This window comes from Pygocentrus nattereri, chromosome 19 (assembly GCF_015220715.1).
Source record: "Pygocentrus nattereri isolate fPygNat1 chromosome 19, fPygNat1.pri, whole genome shotgun sequence".
Taxonomy (NCBI): domain Eukaryota; kingdom Metazoa; phylum Chordata; class Actinopteri; order Characiformes; family Serrasalmidae; genus Pygocentrus; species Pygocentrus nattereri.
In genome coordinates this window covers 8,830,564-8,843,644 of record NC_051229.1, presented here as the reverse complement: position 1 = coordinate 8,843,644, position 13,081 = coordinate 8,830,564, and the positions used below count along the sequence as shown (strand labels likewise).

The window sequence follows — 13,081 nt, the reverse complement described above, 5'->3', positions numbered from 1 at the left end:
CGATATTTACAATATTGATGCTTTAGATTGCTGCTGTCAGAGGATACAATTTTTGTCTTTTTTGTTTTTTGCATAATTTGAAAATACCTGTTGTCGTTTACGTTGTATTTAAATTTCATGAAGAATGGACCAACATGACTTAGGGGGGAAAAGACTTACTGTCTTTGTGCTGTGCCTGGCTTTTGGTGACCCCCCCCCCCCACAAAGTAGGTGGTCACCTGTTAGTACAATAAAGATTTTTTCTTTAACAGAATGAGTTGAAATGGACAAAAGGACAGATTCAGTGGTTGATGGTAGGTAATTCTATATTTTTCTAGATGCTACTTCCTTTCATTCATCATAGGCTGTGTCTTGATTCGCTCAGTACTTCAGTATGTAGTGGATCATAACCAGTGGTGGACGAAATACACAAACAATGTACTTGAGTTAAAGTAGAGATACCCAAGGTCAAATATTACGCAATGTCCTATTACCATTTTTGTAACAAGACTCTTGCTTTATCAAGTCATTGTAAGTGAAAATACTCCAGTATTGCTCTTATAACACCAACATTTTAATAGAACGTCATTAATTAGTGACACTGATGTCTGTTAAAATGATCATAAGCACAAAACACTGAAGGCAAACAGTTTCCATCAGGTAGAACCGAGTGGCTCTGAAATCACTTTTAGCGAACAAAGTTTCAATTTCAGCTTTATTTATTTATTTATTTATCAGTTTAAATTGAATAAATACTTGCTTTAAACTCAGATTCACACATGAGTTTCCTTCACTAGGTCTATATAAACATTATAAACATGTATGTTTATAAACATAAACTAGCCAAAACTAACTTACTATAAAAGGAAATACTGCCATAAGACAAAAGGAACGACAGATATCTCACAATATAGTGGAGTAAAAAAGTACGATATTTGACCTTGAAATGTAGTGAAGTGAAAGTAAAAAGTTGCCCAAAATAGAAAAACTTGAGTAAAGCACAGATACACAAAAAACTACTTAAGCACATTAACGAACTACATTTACTTAGTTACTGTCCACCACTGATCACAACATAGTGAATGTGAGTTTGGTCACTGGCTGGGTGTCTGGAGACACTGAAGACGCATGTGACAAGCTTGTATGTGACACCATGTATCAATAGTGATGCACAACTCGAGTTTTCGGGAGCCAATGGGATCGATTCAAGGAGTCGACTCCTTGACTCCACATTAATTGAACCAAGAACGTACCAGAGCTAGAGATAAAAGAATACAGTAGATTAAACAACCTTTCGCAGTTTTGAGTAGCTACAGATCATAGTGACATGCTGAAAATTCATCTTATTTCAGAACATGGCTGTGGTTAGCATAGTGTAATGGTAACACCTCTGTCTTCTACGCTGTAGAATGGGGTTCAGTAAGAGTCCTTGGGCAAGAGTCCTAACACTACCTTCTCCTACCTGTGTAAAATGATCAAATTATACGTCGCTCTGGATAAGAGCGTCTGCCAAATGCCACAAAAAACAAGGGGTGGAGTGATATGCAGAGAAAATCAAGTCAGAATTCTTTGAAAAGGAACCATTTTCAAATTCTTTTTCAATTATTTGAAAAAGAAAAAGTTGGATGTTGTTCCTCTTTTCACCAGGCTGAATCCAGCTTCGTATTTGCCAGATTCTTGTATAAATTTTCCCATTCCATGTTAAATCATGCAGCATTTACCTTGGGGGTGTGCTGGTTCTAGGATGTTACTGAAGTGCCATTTAAGGTGGAATGGAAATTTGAATAGGAAGCTGGCAAATAAGAGCAAATCTCAGCTTCTTCCTCAAGACATTTAATAAAACATGGCTTGTTTTTGGCTTTCATTTCCGCTCTAGGTACTGATTCTGTTGCTGCGCAGGATGGACCAAAAATATTTCTGTGCACTGTAAGCACAACAGCAGCTGGTGATCAGCGTTATTTAGAGCTAGTAATTAAACAAACTCACATTACCCAACTCACACTCTTTCCTGTGTTACACACTCCTTCGTCTAAACGTCCTTCGAGCCTATTATGATGATATTTTGAGTCTTAGAGTCTAAGAGACAAGAGTCGAACCGGACTGCCAGACACATTGGAGTCAAAGAATCAATTCTTTTGGAATCGACTTCCCGTCACAACAGTATAGTAAAAGACCATCCACTGGGAACCTCACCCATTGCGCTGTGCGTAGCCATACTGTGATTCATTCAATTAACGCTGCTAGCATAAGGCTAATTTCCATTAGGATTGTTATAGGGTTACCCAGTGTTACATTAGCGCTAAGCTAACCTTGCTTCACTTATGCAAGTCATAGCAGCTCGTAACCACCATGGTCACATTTTTTTTATTTTGGGTGAAGAAGGTGCCATTTTTGGCATGGCATTCCCACCTCCAGCCTCTGGGGTGAGCTATGAGCTGTTCTGAGTCCTTGAGGCAGGAACAAGTATAAAGGTTAGAGAGACAGGAAATAGGAAAAAGTTGTTTGGATTCCAACACTTTATGCCGTGTTCAATCATCTCCTTTTCCAGGAAACTTGTGTTTCTTATGCTGGTGTGAGTATTGTTTTGTGTCTTCTTTTGTTAGAACCAATTTCATGTATTTAGGATGAAATGTGTTGGTTTTCTTTGTAGTAGCTGTTAGCATACTATGCTAATTCCATGCTTTGTTTGTTTAATGTCCCATTGTTGTTGTTTGTGCTGCTCAGTGGAGTTACTGGTACGTTTATTAGGAGGAGACTTTATACCACCCAGCAGTTTGCTGCTGGGCAAGGCAATACTCTTTTTCTGGTTTGAACATGCCACTTCAGAGCGCACAAGAAAACATCTCTGGGCAACAGTTTTTCGTCTTCCTATGGATTATATATTTCTCCAGTCATTCCTTTTTCATCTTCCTCACTTTCGTTCTCCTCCATCACTGGATCAAAACCGGTGAGACTGTTCCTTATTTAAAAACGTATTTGTAAAGCTGGACTCAAGGACTTCATTTTCTGAAGAAAAAAGGATCTGGGACAATTTTTGTATTTGTTGGTTGTTTGTGTGTCTGGTAAATCACATTTAATACACTTTGGCTTTTTTTGACACATGGGTATGTTGGAGTGCTCAATTCATGTCTCATTGCTGTAGAATGTGTTAGTGTTATTCAGACTATTATCTGTCTGGTGTCTCCATAGGCTAGTAGGTGCAGGTTACCCTCTATTTATATATACAATATTGTTTTTTTTTATTATTATTTATTTATTACGTATAGCCTCTAATAGTTAGACTGTTACAAGCTGTAGCTAAACCAGTCAATTGAAGACTGAATTGACATTTGAACATTTAACATTTAACTTGACCTTAACTTCGCTGTTAGCGATTAGCTTGTTAAGTCAGCCTATTTTAATATCGTATTTTGTTCATGAAATGAATAAATAATAATTTTATATTTAGGCTATTTAGAGAAAAAGCATATGAAAACAAAGCCTTATTTCTGATTATGTGCGTAGCCAGTTTCAACCAGCTAAACATATTTTTACTTTAATCGAAAGACTCTGTAATTCTGCCTTTGCCTGAAGGAACTCCGATCACCTCACAAGCAAGTGAAGACAGCATGGGACACATGGCCAGCCTGCATGTGTGACTTTCTGCTAAAGCCACTTATTTCACTTCATTTAATAATTATTTACACAGGGCAGTCCAGCTGAGCCTGAAGATGTATTCACAGCTTGGGCTAATTTTGGTTCCATACAAATAATATTACAAATACAAGCAATAAAATACAGGTAATGGTCCTTTCTATATGAAAAATAATTGCCCTTTGTCATGGAAATGTACACCTACATGGGCTGTAATAGCATGTTATACTCTGAAGCTTTGAGATTTCTCACAACAAATAGCCCTCTGGATGAAAGCTAATGGTCAGTTTTTGATTTTGGTGTTGTATTGTGTTTCATTACTTCATTACAGTTAGAACATTTCTTATACTGATCCACATTTTAACCATTGTCCAACCTCATTTCCCAAAAAGGTGGGAAATTAGTTTCAGCATTTAATGTATTGTATTTGTACGATTTTCAATGAAATATAGGGTTTACATGATTTACACATCATTGCAATTTATTTTTATTCACATTTTCCACAGTGTGCCAACTTTTTTGGAAATGGGATTGTATGTCCTCTATGGCATATATAACAAAAGTCAGAGGTCACAATGCTTTTATTTAATTTCAGTTAAGTGGCACAAGTTCTTTTCATTTTTCAACAGAAAAAAAGTCTCAACAACTAAATATAATATCTATTTTTCACACCCTCAACATTCAGCTTTAGAAGTTGTTTACATTCACAATTAAGGTAATCTTAAACACATTCAGTGATGTTGAGGTCTGGACTCTAGAGTGGCCAGTCCTGTTTTCAGAGAACACCTTCAGCTTCTTCCTTTTTCGAGTTTGTCTTTCTCTCTTTCTCAGTGAGCCTTCTTGACAGCTACACATCCTTTCAGACTCATAGTACTGAGTTGTCTTCTCACAGTGGAAGGATGGACAGAAACACCTACAGATCTTTTCAGATCTGAAGCAGCTTGATTTTCTCCTCTTCTTCAAAAATGAAATAGCTGTTTATCTGATGGTGATAACTTTGGTGATCTACCAGGTCTTGCACGGTTATTAGCCTTCCCATTTTCTCTGTAGCTTTTTAAAAAAATTTACACTAGTTTTGGAAACTCCTGTTTTCTTGCTGCCTTTGGGCTCTGGCTTTCCCCTTCCATATACAAGTGAGTGCTTTTATGTCTAATCTCCTCAGAAGTATCTCTTTAAAAAATTAACCACTTTTAACCATAGTTAATGGCTGTATTGGCTGGAAATTAAATGATGGGTGGTCTTTGTCTTTTGCGCAGTACTGTATATGCCTTGAAATATCTTGCATGATAGGAATAGGCATTGAAATTTGGTATTTGCATTTTTAAGGCTTTATTAAAAAAAAAACATAAAATATGTCCCAACTGCCCAAAAGGGAAAAAAAGTTCCATATAGGACATAAGACTTTTATGGCTATAGGCTACCACACACCACAGGTATCAGGTAGATGGAACACAGTCATATTTGCCAACATCTTTGTATTACTGTACTATATTAAACCTAGACTCGGACCACAAATCCATAGTTAGTGATAAGTGGCTTAAAGTTGCACAGAGCAAAGCAACCAACCTAAAGTCTAAAGACATGCTATGTATATATTTTCATCTCAAATAATGTCCCTCACATTACACATCGTAATTTCTCACCTTGTGTACTTTTTAAGTCAAAAACAGCAAGTTAATGCAGAATTGGAGACATAAGTTAAAATACAAGAGAGTTGGAGTAAAAGTATTTTTTGCATATTTTCATGGCCTATAAGACTGATTTGTTTACATGAGCGCAGGCACTGAGTGGTATGAGGGAGTCTAAAAGCACAATATATACATAAATAGGAGTTGCAGCAGTATTACAGTGTGCAGTGAAGGCTGATACCAAGCATGATACATTCACTAAATAGCTTCGTTTCATTACACCAGTGGTCTCCAACCTTGGTCCTGGAGAACTACCTTCCTGCAGAGTTTAGTTCCAACCTGTATCCAATAAACTGCCCTGCCCCTTGCTTGACTCTAATGCAGCCAATTAGGGACTTGGGTAGAGGCTGATTAGCTGGAGCAGGTGTGGCAAATTGTGATTGGAACTAGGCCCTGCTGGAAGGTAGCTCTCCAGGACCAGGGAGACCACTGTTTTACACTTATGAGTACAATCAAAGCTTCATGTTAGTCAGCACTTTTCTGTGCTGGTTCTTGTGTGCTACAGCTGCTGCACTGCATGGTGCTTCTTGACTGGCGTGAGATGGACTATTGCAGCCAGCTAAAAGCTATTTTATTCTTTGGACTAAACAGATAAAAAGCTCTGACCTAAACAGAAGACCCAGACTGTTCACTGTCCTCAGGCTTGTTTTAACCCCTAAAAAATCTCAGGCTTAGTATATAATAACGTTTATTATTCAGTAACTACAGGGCCTTCAATGCAAACTGGCTGAGCTATTCTAAGGTTATAGAAGTGTGTAATAAAATCTTGGGCCCTGACCATTTAGTTTTAGTTTTGTTTTTATTTAGTTTCTATTCTGGATTTCTTTTGAAGTATTATGATGAGAGCTGTCATAGTAGGTATTTCACAAGAGGAGGACCAAAGTACCTGATTTCTATATAAACCACCAAACTATGAGCTGTTAGCGAGATTAATTACACCTCCAAAACACAATTCTTATACAGTGTATATACTGACAAGATTGTTAGTGCATCAAAATGACACTCATGCAGTCTTGTTGGCATCCTTGCTTTTATGAGCATATGCACCAATACATCTTCACGTTCATGACGTTCAGATTTACTGTGTTTGTATATTGTGCAGGATGTGTGACACAGCACAGAAACTGTGATTCAGTACATAAATTGACAATCATACCATAAACATCATTGCAGATGTTATACACTGTCATGACAGACTAGGTTCAGGAGTATAACAGTGATATCATTATCAGCAATTTCCATGACAGACATCATGGACAGCTAACTAGAGTACCCAGCAAAAATTTGTATGTAACATAAGCTGTCATGACATCAAACATCACAGATAATTGCCACTGACACTGTTATATTACTCAATAAAATATGACAGCATATGACATCTGCCATTGTGAATTTCCCCACTGTGGGACTAATAAAGGATTATCTTATCTTATCTTATCACATCTGAATTGAATAACTCCTTGGCATGTATACATGGAAATAATCAAAGATGAAGATTCAAACTTGTAGATACAGAATTTATATAAACAGAAGTGCAGGCTGGAACCTGTAGATACAGAATGTAATCAAATGTTAATGTAAGTCTTTATGTAGCTATGTAATTATAGCATTCTGATTGCACCGCAAAACAACAATAATAACTCTCGCCTTCTGGGAGTTCGGGAAAGGTCTCACTTGCTGGACTCTCCACAGAAGAGAAAAGAACATCTAACGCAGCCAGACGGCAAAAGGTCGACCATGACGGGCGATGGATCGAGCGCTCTAATTGGCTGCTTTCTTGCGGCAGGGGCTGAGTGTTGTGAATTGTGATGGGACGGGGAGGGGGGCACCCTACCCTTCAGCCCCCCTGCTGTTTCTAATCCCGCACTGAGCGCGCACGGAGCCCGGCTCGTTTTCGATTCCTCCTCTGAAAAGGAAGAAAAATCGATGGAATATTTTCCCACAGAAAATGGGAAAGAACAGGTCTGTCCTGCTCTCAGCTAATTAAAGCCCTGACAAAAGGCTGCTTTGTTTGCTCCGAAGGAGAGGAGGAGGAAGAGGAGTAGGAGGGAGAGAAAGAGCACTAGCCAAGATGTTCCTTTGGTTGGGCCGGCTGCTTATGAACATCGCAGAATAGGCTGGTTCAGAACCTATGAGTAACACACGCATACACTCAGACTTGTAATACTGTCTTTATGGCATGTTTCCACTGAGCTAAATAATATTGTAGCTATTAAACCCACAGGGGTAACTGTGTTATCTGGAGTTTCGTCTTTGGATTCAAATGATATGTTTTTCTTTTCTGTGTTCAGGGTTTGGGGCTGGAGGAGGGTCCTAGACCTCCCATGAGAGTAAAGAGTAAAGGGTCCCCCTTAAGAAAGAAAAAATGTAAGTGTTACGGCCTTGAATGAAAATATGTCTGTCAATTTTAATGCCCTCAAACAAAATGATTATCTTCTTTTGTAACAAGTTCAACATTAGATTCCTCCCCATGTATCACCTGTAAACTCACCTAGCCTGAATTAATAATGTACCTGCTGCTTTACTGTTGAGTGACTGAAATGTTTCCCTGGTTGGACTGACGTAAACATGGTTTAAAGAATCGTATTTATTTTTTTGCTTTAATGTGGTCTGCATGCAAATTTGTCAGTTCTCTGTAGTTTTCAGCAGCCAACAAAGTCTCAGTATATGTGTGTCTCTTTCAGTGCTTCAGTCAGAAGGGTTAAATTCTCGAATCACCCAATGAAAAATGATCCAATCAGGATTTTATTTTCTCTGTGGTACCTAAGTAGATAAAGCAAAGTTAGCTTTCCTATTGATTAGGACTTCAAGAGCTGAACTTCAACAACAACAACTGACTGCAAGAGCCTAATGCACCAATTTATGAAATGAACCAATCATGTTTACATTTCCAATGGGTGGAACCAGTTTCGTGACACCTCGCTAGACCTTCTGGAAGTCCAAGATGTATCACTGATTGAGAGTCAGTGGTAGCCTGACCAATGTTTCAGTCAGGGTGAAATCAGCAGCAGCTCTATGCCAAAACTCTGAAAGAATTACTGTGAACATGTTACTAGTTAAATATATGTTAACAATTTTAAAAGTTAATGTGAATCACCGTTAGCTTGCCAACATACTACTAAAATCATTAAAGCACTAATTAGCATTATTGCAGAGATATTTCGTCCTCGTTTTTGACCAGTTTTTTACATTTATGGCCTAGCTGTGATAGTCATGGTTCACTACTGCACTTCAAAGTACATTGTTTTGGTTAAACATGTCATTGTTATCTATCTACACAATTGCTGTTTTAATATTTTCAGTTATATTCTAAAATATGGAAAAAGTAAAGTATGCAAAAGTAGGAAAAATCATATATAAATATGGAAATGTCCAAACCTTTCTGCACTGGGGGCCAAAGTGGAATACACATACTGGGATGAGGACCAAAAAGACAAAATAGTATCTAAGTAACGAACGTAGGCAGGCTACAAAACTTTCCTTTCTCATTGGGTGAGGTGGTGATGTTGGGCTAACTTTCTGGTGGGTCAAATCAAATGTCCTCATGGGCAGACTTTGGACAGAGGACTACACTCAGCAGGCTGCTCAAACTTATATCCCCTCCCCGCCAAAGTTATATTTTATGTGGCATCCACATTGTTTTGATCTCAAAGAGAAGACCACATAAACACAACAACAGCAACAACAAAGAGTAAAGTTTGGCCTGACTGGTGGTCTCATTAGTGAGAAACTTTTTCAGACACACAGCCTCTGACAGTGTCCCATTACCCCAACATTGATTAGACCTCATGCCCATCCCTTTCTGTTCAGAGTACCACCCAAGTCCTGAAAACACACTGTCCTGTGCATTTCAGTCCTTTCTCTGCTTTAACAGACCCATGTCTGACTAACTCAGCAAGGGGTTTTTAATGAGCTGATTATTTGGATGATTTGTGCTGGGAGCAGGGAAAACACTAAAATGTGCAGGACAGTGGGTCTCCAAGAGCGGGGTTGGAAAACATGGCTCTAAACAGCTCTGAGTGGCACTAAGGCCACAGTCACATTGGACTTTTGCAGTTTTGCATCACCATGTATGATGGATGTGATCAAGGCCGGAGTGGGGCTTGTTTTCAGACCCGAAATTGTGTGATGCAGACCAGGCCACCTCAAACTAAAGCTATTTTTCTCTCGCTACACACGCAAACAGCTTTGAAAAATACATTTTATAAAATCGACGCATTTTTGTTTCATTTCATGCTCTCATTTGTTACATGATGTGTCTTAATCTCATGTAAACCCACACGTTTTCTAAACTGCTTATCCTAATGGGTCATGCTGGTACCAATCCCAGGAAACACCCTGGACAGGTCGCAATTCTATCACAGGGCAGACACAAATATGCACTCACACCTATGGCTGATTCAGCATCTCCAGTTGGCCTGACTGCATGCCTTTAGACTGTAGGGGAAAACCCCTGCAGACTTGGAGAGGACATGCAAACTCCACACAGAAAGGACCCTGGGAATCGGACCCTGGGACTCGAACCCAGGTCCAGTTAGCAAGCTAACTCGTTGACCATAAACAGTATGGAGACAAAAGTGAATGTATGTATTCATGAAAGTATAGTGCTGGACACTGAGTTGTACCAAAACAACAGTAGATAACTGACAAGGTTGGTGGCAGTGAGGTGACTTGTGTGCAGCTGTGGTCAGCCAAGGAGCTAACATAGCTATTAGGAAGCTGGCTTACTCACCTACTGTAAATAGTAAAAACACAAAAGTGAACAAAATTATATATAACTATATAACTATATACTCACCAGAGCATTGTGCTGCACACTGATCTGTAGCAAAAAAAGTGTGGCTTGCTGCCACATTTGGTGGCTACTGTAGGGTAGATGTGCAGATGTGGTTAGCCAAGAAGCTAACGTTGCTAAATAAATAGCTAAATCACCTGTCATCAACAGCAAACAGCAGTAGGGTGTTTGGGTGCAGCTGCAGTTAGGCAAGGAACTAACCTTGCAGTTTGTGAGCTGACCACCTTGTCTAAAACAAATAGTAAAAGCACAAAAACAAAGCTAATAATATAATATCCTGACTGACTGTGTTCAGTCTCTCTTTTATGTGTTTATTTATAGCCAGTGGGGAAGAAATGTTCAAAGATTTGTGCTTGCACTGATTAACTTAGCACTTCCTCCAATTTGGGGGTTCAATGCTATAAGGAGGCACTTCTTCAGAGGTCATCACAGCCAAAGCAGAAGTGCAACTGGTAGAGGATGTGACTTTATATGTCAAAATTCACCAAAGTAAAAGTCCACATGAAATTGATTTGCTCCGGAATTCTGCAACACAAAATACACATTTGTATAAAATTCTATTAAAATGAATGGAATTTGGCTCAAAGAAAATTGCTTGCAAATGCAAGTATGACTTATAGCAGCCTTCACGTAATATTGGATTATTATAGAATAATAATAGTCTGAGCTCCTGACCTAAAATGTTGCCTATTCAGCAGCTTTTGATATATTTTTTACTATAGTTTCCATCTTGTTACTGAGCTTTACTCTTTCATGATGGCAGAGGACAGTACATTTCCAGTGGCCAGTGCTGGGTTATTTATTTGTCTAAATGCAACTTAGCCTCCTTATAGTAATCCATTAATCCATAGACACTGGCATTTTTAAGTGTTTAACAGTTGGCTATGTCAGCCAATTCTAAAATTTCCAACTAGAAAGAATTTGAATGCGAAGAGTTACAACTTCACAGCTTATTACATACTAGTGGTTATCATTTAGTAACTACAGGGACTTCAATGCAAATGGGTTGAACTATTCTTATAGAAGAGTGTAATAAAACTTTGGGCCCTTTGGTGGGCTGATGGCCATGTGAAGGGTTAAAATAAAGGTCTGATGTGATTCTTAGCTTAGAATAATGGCTCGAAGAGCCAAGACCTTACAAAATATTCAAACATCTCATTCACAAAAACAACCACTGAAAGGTTCTATAGGGAACCAATAGTGTTTCTTGTATGGCAAAGCTCCAAAGAAGCCTTTCATTTTAAGGCGGTAAGGCAATCTAATGAGCGTGTGAAAGCAGCATAGTACAAGTTGCCTTTGAGAAGAAAGAGGGCAGATGATGAATCGTTATTGGACGCAGAGGCGAAGAGAGGACCTTTGAAATTTGCTTAATGTGGCTGATCCTTATTAAATGTCAGAGGGCATATCGGATGGATTTGCTTTGAGCCGAGAGATGATGGTCCAGAATCTTCAGTCAGTTGTATTATTTCAAAGCTGTTGCTAAAAGACCATATGGCGGTACAGGGTTTATAGCTATAGGCGTCCACCAGATACACGATTTCAACTGAAAATGCTTCCCTACATAAGCAAGCCCCCCGCCCACCTTGCAATAGCAGAGGCACATCTCAGGTTTTTATTTTGAAATATTATGCACACAAACAAAATACCACCTCCATTGATTTCCTCTATTTCTGTCTGGGTTTAATTGGGACTCTGCAGTAACCCTTAATGACTTTTGAGCGCTGGAGTACTGCAGGGAGTAGGAGGCTCTACTAATGCCTCTAACATTTGTAAGTTGCTCTGGATGAACGAGTCTGCTAAATGAACTTAAATACAGCAGAAATGGTGGAGGGGAAAAGAGAGCAGACTGCTGCAGTCGCTGATCTAGAGCCCCTTTCTGCAGTGTAAGAAACGTGTGTGTGTGTGTGTGTGTGTGTGTGTTTCTTTTTCACACTTTTTTTCCTCTCTCTCCTGTCTTACTTTTTGTCTTCCCCTCTTCTCTTTCTGCCCCCTTCTCTCTCTTCCATCCTATTCAATTAAATTCAGTGAGCTTTATTGGCCTGACCATACTCACAGTACAAAGCATCATCAAGAGGGAACAAGAAACATTATGACAATAATCACACCAAAAAAAATTATAGTACAAATGACAGGTTGGAATAACATAAAGGTGTTTACAAACAGGGCAATTTTTGCTATCTTTTCAATCTCTCTCTCTCTCTCACTCTCACTCTCACTCTCTCACTCTCACTCTCACTCTCACTCTCTCTCTTCTTGCCCCCTCTCCTTCTCTCTCGCTCTCTCCCCTCAGGCAGAGTTGAATGAGTAAGACAACATGGGGAAGGGGAAGACATCACCCTGCAGTGACATATCGCCCTGGGCTCCGTTCAACGCTGCTGCTGGTGTTCTAAATCTCCAGCTCTCCACATCCTGACCGGCCTGTCTACTCCACCGAATAGAATCATCACCTGTCAAAAACAACACCAATTACACACTGAGGAATAGCACCACCACCACATTCACCAGCCTGGGTTACATTACAGCAGCGCTCGGTCATGTGACAGCTCCTTTAGCCCACTGAGGGAGGCTTAAGGGAAGGGGGGTGGGGGGTGGCTGTAGGGTGCTCTGGTGAACCATGCTAAAATGACACTCACAGCACCCATAAAACGTTTTCACACACCTTGCTTTATTTATTTATTTATTTATTTATACCTGATTTTCTCCCCAATTTAGTTGTCTCCAGTTCCACCCACTAGTTAGAACCCCAATCACACGATACTAACAATGCTAGGAGGGTGAAGGCTGACACAGGCTTCCTCCAAGACCTGTGAAACCAGCCACCGCTTCTTTTCAAACTACCGCTCATGCAACTTCACGGGACAACCGAACGCGCTTGGAAAAAAGCGCCAGCCGCCAGATCTGTTGCAGATGTGCTAACAGATGCTTGCGCTGACTGGTATCACGTTAAGTGATGGGAGGAGAAGGGGAGCCATCCTACCCACCCAGA

General features: G+C 39.5%; 1 long non-coding RNA gene across 1 annotated transcript; it reads left to right on the top strand.

The window, feature by feature from the left end:
* The first annotated feature begins 2,488 nt into the window (after positions 1-2,488).
* LOC108430163 lies at positions 2,489-12,694 on the top strand. The gene is made up of 3 exons (XR_001858063.2): positions 2,489-2,551; positions 7,592-7,667; positions 12,386-12,694. It is a non-coding gene; the product is annotated as an uncharacterized LOC108430163 (long non-coding RNA).
* The last annotated feature ends 387 nt before the right edge of the window (positions 12,695-13,081 follow it).